The 7,143-nt window shown below is 33.6% G+C and overlaps 1 pseudogene; it reads right to left on the reverse strand.

The window, feature by feature from the left end:
- Positions 1–933: 933 nt before the first annotated feature.
- Positions 934–6,361, reverse strand: LOC145545715 (natural killer cells antigen CD94-like; annotated as a pseudogene).
- Between the last annotated feature and the right edge of the window lie 782 nt (positions 6,362–7,143).

Raw genomic sequence — 7,143 nt, forward strand, 5'->3', positions numbered from 1 at the left:
CTCCCTGTACCCCTCAAAAGTGTAATTGTTCAGTATTTATTATATACCTTTTAGGAAAAGATTTTTGGGATTGGTGAGAGATTAAAATCCTCAAAGCACATGTAAGAATGGCTTTTTTGGTTTTTTCTTTTTACTGATAGATAAGCATGAGGCAAGAAAGATCTATGAAGTAAAATAAATAAAACTGCATATTTATGTGATCAGGGCTTAGATTACCTTTCCTTTTCCAAAATACGAAAGTAATCTGTGAAACTACATACTTGGGCAAAGACTTGCAATTCCTATACGGAACTTTGTAGCATCAAGAGAAGACAAACAAATGTGAAACCCTCTGAACCCTGTGACGCACATGAAGAAAGTATTATACGGTACCTGCAGGTCTAAATTAGAAGATATAGATGCATAGAAATCCAGAAAGAATTTTAAAAGAGCATTAAAGCTATTTTTTGCTTCCAGAAAAAAGAGAACAGAATGGGAATTTTTAACCTAGTATGCCATACAAGGGGCTATGATTTTGATATATATTATTTGGTAGGAATTAGGTTTTATTTGAATTTCAGGAAAGAGAGCTTCTAAGAATAGATGCATAAATTATGAAATTAACTATTGACCATATACATTAAGTGTTCATGAAATTATTTATCTTGACTCCATAACTTCAGTGTAGGTACACAAGCTATATCAATTTTAAAACACGTTGCAAAATTTAAAAATTATAACTAAAAAATACTGTAACTATAAAATGGTGAATGTTAATCAGACTTACTGTCTAGTTATTGCTATGTTGTATACCTAAAACCAATATTATTTATATATCAATTATGTATTGATAAAAAATGTAAGCATATGTTTTCAAATATATGAAAATTATATGATTGATAAGCCACAATTTGAAACATTTTACAGATCCCAGAAATAGATAGTAGTAATATGCTGCCATTCTAAGTAAGTCAAAATCTTCATTACAGAATACTTCTGCCCCAAGAAACATCTAAATAAACTGTTGCTTACAGATGTAATTAAATGTACGTTCACAGTCTTTCTCCAGAGCACTTCTGCTTGGGCTATATATTATGCAGTTCTTTGAATTTGCAGTGTGAAATAAAGGAACTCTGTAATGAGGAAGAAATTATTAGTATATGTGAAAAAGAATGATCAAATCCAAGGATAAACTCAAAGAGGACAGAAAAGGTTTTGATGCCAGAAACTTACAGATCTTGGGAGAGAGTAGAATTGTCCTCCCACAACCAGGCATGATGTTCTTCACTGTAAGAAAGTCCAATCCAGTAAAAATTGGAACTGAACTTCACAAAATCCTGCTTGGAAACAGAGACAACATATTAACCTATTTCAAATCTACTCTTGGAAACATGTACTTTTAAGAAGGTCAGTGTCCAGTATCAGATTCAGTTTTTCAATTCTATCAGATTGGTACAAAAAGGTAATTGTGTTTTCAGACCATAAATGTTAAATCATTATAACTAAGCTCAAACACATCTTTGTTAATCAAAATAGGAACCATGACAATCAACACATTTTTGCCATCGATAAATAAGTTTGTTTATTCCTGTAGCGTAAAAATCCTTGCTTTGGGATATGACGAACTCTTGGAAAGCATTTTCTGCCTCCTGTTAGTTGTGGAAGCATTTCCCCTGCAAAAACTTGTGGAGATGCTTGAAGAAGTGGTAGTTGATTGCCACGAAATCAGGTGAATATGGCAGATGAGGCAAAACTTTGTAACCCACTTTGTTCAACTTTTGAAGTGTTTGTTTTGCAACCTGCAGCCAGGCATTTTCATGGAGAAGAACTTGGTCCTGTCTGTAGCCCTATGCCAGCTGCAAACATTGCAGTTTCTGGTGCATCTTATTGATTTGCTGAGCAGACTTCTCAGATGTAATAGTTTCACTGGGATTCAGAAAGCTGTAGTGGATCAGACCAGCAGCAAACCACCAAACAGTGACCATGACATTTTTTGGTCCAAGTTTGACTTTGGGAAATGCTTTGGAGCTTCTTCTTGGTCCAAGCACTGAGCTGGTCATTGCTAGTTGTATAAAATCCACTTTTCGTCACACATCACATTCCACTTGAGAAATGGTTTCCTGTTGAATAGAGTAAGAGAAGACACTTCAAAATAATGATTTTTTCAATTCGCTGTCAGTTCATGAGGCACCCACTTTTAGAGCTTTTACACATATATAATTTGCTTCAAATGCCAAATGATCTCACAATGGTTAACGCTGAGTTCTTGGGCAACTTCTTGTGTAGTTGTAAGAGGATCAGCTTTGATGATCCGCTCAATTGGTCGCTGTCAACTTCCGATGGTCGGCCACTGCACTCCTCACCTTCAAGGCGCTTGTCTGCTTTGAAAATCTTCTTGAACCACCACTGCACTGTACTTTTGTTAGCAGTTCCTCGGCCAAATGCATTGTGAATGTTGCAAGTTGTCTCCACTGCTTTATAACACATTTTCAACTTCAATTTAAAAATTGGTTAAATTTGATTTTTATCTAACATAGTTTCTATACCCTAAAATAAATATAAAATAAACAGCAAGTGATGTCATTAGCAAAAAAAAATAAAGTTAGAAATGCATATTAAATAGTATATAACATAATCACATTTATTTAAGAATGTTTTATAATATCCTACAGCAATTTTCAACCAGGCAAAACCGCAATTACTTTTGCACCAAACTAACACAAACTAAACTCACTTTTAACTTCTAATTTAGGAGGTAGTCAGTCACTTGTCTCTTGTTTCTGATTCATCAAGTCCATTTCTGGAGGAAAAAATACCACAAAGTCTCACTTCTTGAAGGAATGAAAAATGTCATAATGGGTATTAGAGTTTTCATGGAACACTTCCTTCATGGGGGACCATCAGTCGACTCTGATCCCAAACCAACAGCACATTGAGGGCTAAATCTTACCACAGGATCTACAGGGAGCTAGAGAACTTTTACTAAACAGCTAATTGTTTTATAATATTCTACATATACATTTCACATTACACCCAAGAATGTTAACAAAAGCTATATAATTGCAAAATAAATTAGAAATTCAATTAAAGAGCTAAAATAGGTTATTTTTATTTCTACTTTGAATTCTCTATAAAACTTTATCTGTACTTTATCTGTCAACACTCCTATCATGTAAATCGTTGAGAAATTTTGGGTTGATTTTGTGATGATATCAAAGTATAGAATATTAGTTCAAATATAATCATCCACTTGTTATCTGATTAAAGACTTAAATCAAAGTATTCAGCTTACTTAGATAACATATTTTCCTAAGTCAAAGAAAATGTAGAAAATGAGAATTAAATACTTGCCAGTTCATTTCTGGTTTGTATCTGAAGTAGACTGGAATTATGAGAAACACAAAAATCCCTACTCTCTTTCCATGTTTTTAATTCATTCGAAATGAAATAACAGTTGCATTGGTAGCCAATCCACTTTTCTTGGCAAGAATAGCAGCCAAATTCTAAAAGAAAAAATAAAACACGACTTGATGACAGTGGAGATCCAGTTTCTTTTCAGTGCTACTTTTTCATTCAAAAAGCATTTGTTATTTATTAATTGTGTCTACAAATATTCTTTGAGAATTTACTGCATACACTACACATCAGCAGATATTTACCTGAACAACCCAGACATAACACTTTTTCTTCATGGAGATTATATTCTAGAGAGAGAGAGAGAATTGCATACATTTTAGTCTTTATGAACTATATTTAATGCTAATCTGGGTAAGTATACACAAGAAATTCACTGTGTTCAAATACAGTATACCAGATTGTAGGATGTGGGGTGATTAGAAGAACGCTTTTTAAGGCAGTGACCCAAAGTTGATTTCTTCTATGTATTTAAAAGTAAACTAGATGAAAGAAGTATTGAAAGGAAGAAATAATTATAGCATATTTTCTGAGAGAAAAATTCTGAATATTTCATTTTCAAAATGATGATAAATAAAATGATTAGCTAGAAGACTGACCACCCAATATATTAGTGATCATGTCTTCAGTATTGACCATCCTCAGTGACGAAAGTTCTGTGACATGGTAGACGCTCAAATCTTTGTCAAATAAATAATTTTGAGGGTATAGGGTAGAATGGTGGTTAACAAGGGCTAAGATATGGGGAAAATAGGGAGATGTGGGTCAAAAGGTACATGGGATTTCCTGGTGGTCCAGTGGTTAAAACTCAATGCTTTCACTGCTGAGTACCTGGGTCCAGTCTCTGGTAGAGGGACTAAAATCCCAAAAGCTGTGAGGCAAGGCCAAAAACATTATTTTTTTTTAAATATAAGCTTTCAGTTAGAAGATGAATTCATTCTGGGAATCTACTGTGCACCACTATAACTAGAGGTAATGGTATTGTAGTATTTATACTTGTGAGTTGCTACAGGAGTAGTTCTTAAATGTTTTTCCCACAAACAGAAATGACAGTTGTGTGTCATGATGGAGTTATTAGTTAGTGCTACAGTGGTAATAATATTGTAATAATAAGTATATCAAATCAACACATTGCAGACATTAAACTTACACAATATCATTTGTCAAATGTATCTCAATAAAGCCAGGAAAATGCTCAGAAAAAAAAGATATGAATGAAGGGCTATATGAACAAAGAAGATAGTAAAACAACTTGGAGAGTGTTTGAGAAAAAAAACAAAACAACTAGGTCTTCGAGCTGCCTTTCACAGGTAAAGTGTTAAGAAGGGTTTAGAACAGCAAAAATCTCCATGCTGCTTTCTGAGTTATAGAAGAAACAGAAGTAAAAGTAAAGAGATAAATATGTATGGGTTATAAACAAACACAATCAGGTAATTAGGATTGGCCATAATATTTATTTTAATGTAAATATAATGTGTATATATATATATATAATGTATATAATGTAAATATAAAAATATAATGTATTTTTTATTTGCTACTTAAACATGAACACTTACATTGGAAACTTTTTTTCAGGGTAATATTTTCCATATTATTTAAATATACAAATAATATGTATTCGATGAAATTTAATAAATTCTTATGTGAACAATGAAAGAAGACTATCCTAAAACTAGCAGGCAAATTTTTATCACTATCATATTCCATCAAGCTTCTGTGTGAGAAAAACAGGAAACTACTTATTTTATTCTTTATCAACAAGAAAGATTTCCAAAGTAGGAACCCTACCTTCCTGAAGATCTGTGGAGGGTCCAGGCTAAACAATTTGTCTAGGAAGTGCTGTAAGAAATGATTAGAAATTTACTTTATCAGACACTGTTTTATGAAATAACAAAATACTTCACATTAAAGAAATCAAACTTTTATTGCAAGATAGTTTCATCACAATTATGATCTTTTTATATTGGCTTGACTAGAAAAACTTACAATTGTTTAACAGAACTCTAAAGGCAGCCATCACCAAAAGGCAAAATACTGCTAAGACCCCAGAGATCAACCTCCCTGCAGTGGTCTGAAAAGCTATAAAGAAAGAGAGGGTAATGATTTAAAGATCAAATACAGGAGTTCTTAAAGGCAGAAACCAGTGAGAGAATCCAAAAAGGTCTTTGGTTTGATAACCCAGTCATTTTGCCAGTAAAATGTTTGCAAATGAAGACAGTCCATTGAGAACTCTACCCAATACCAACATTTCAATATGATGTCCTTTGTTCTTCATTGAGATTATCAGTACCTTCTCTTATTTATCAGTTCCGTCTCAGTACAATGTATTTACCATTTATTTTTTAATTTGAAAAGAAGCTTAGAGATCTGTAGTAAAAAGAGATAAACAGGCACTAAGTTCCATTTTATTGACTCAACTCTTTGCGACCCCATGGACTGTGGCTCACTAGTTTCCTCTGTACATGGAATTATCCAGGTAAGAATACTGAAGTGGGTGCCATTCCCTTCTCCAGGGGATCGTCCAAACCCCAGGATTGAACATGGGTCTCCCTCATTGTAGGCAGACTCTTTACTGTCTGAGCCACCAGGAAAACCCTGATCTATTGATAACAAACTTATTTTGGTAATAACAACATAAGCATCACAAAGTGGAGCACATGACTCCCTAATGGGAGGTAAGAAAACCTAGGATAATTTTCCTGGTAAATTTATATCTCAATCAGAATTTAGAGCTATCCTGCTCAAAATCCACTCTTTAATCTGTTGAGAAAACTTCACAAGATCATCTCTATGTGACAGAATGAAGAGTCAGAAAAATGAAATTAAAAAGTGCTGATATATGAGAAACCTAAATCTGTACACATTTTTTCTTAACACGTTGCCCAAAATTAGCCGTACCCATGACATATATTTTTGGTTATTTTTATTTTTTCACTTTATGACTTGGGCTGCACATACCTGCCATGTGAGATGTTGTCTAATGTTGACGCAGATAAGGCACTGTGGATGCTTGTTCAAGGACAGTGAGGTTAGTCCATGGAGCTACGCTGGAGGCTACAAAAAACACAAAAGTTGTGAAGAAATTTTAAAAAAGAAAAACTGTGAATCAAAATGTGCTTGCATCTTCTGCTGATGAGACAAGGAGGCGTAGTATGAACAAGAAGCAGTAAAATCACTCTCTTCTAAAATGCTTCTGGAACCGCAATACAGGAAATTCTCACTGAACCTCATAATGCAGACCATTTGACTATCACAAATAAGGTGACAGGAAAGTTTTTTTTTTTTATTGTTCGAACATCAAAGTCATCTAAAAAGCTAATTGGAAAATGGAATATATGGACAAACCAAAGGAAAATTTACTTAGTAAAAAAAAATTTTGCACAGCATTTTCCTTTTTTAATAATGAAAAATGTTTATTATTTACCTCGTCTCAGACGTAAAGCCCATTTCATATATTAGCTTATTTTTTCCCTGAATGAGACCTAACAATGAAGGTAAATAAACACGCTTATTTTACCAATGAGAAAAGTAGGGTATAGTAAAGGTAGGTCATATGGTTGAAACCCGGGTAGTCTTTCTCTGGAGCACACATGAGATACATTTCAGATTAAGCCTCTCTCTCTCTCTGTCTATATGTTTTGCTAAGTTTCATTCATTTTCTTTAGTACAGAGTGGTTGGAACTTTCCTGCTCTCACGCTGTGCTTCTCATTCTTGTCTTATTAAACCAAGCATAGAAGACAAAATAA

Source organism: Giraffa tippelskirchi, chromosome 4 (genome assembly GCF_054371585.1).
Source record: "Giraffa tippelskirchi isolate mGirTip1 chromosome 4, T2T-mGirTip1v1.2.pri, whole genome shotgun sequence".
NCBI lineage: Eukaryota > Metazoa > Chordata > Mammalia > Artiodactyla > Giraffidae > Giraffa > Giraffa tippelskirchi.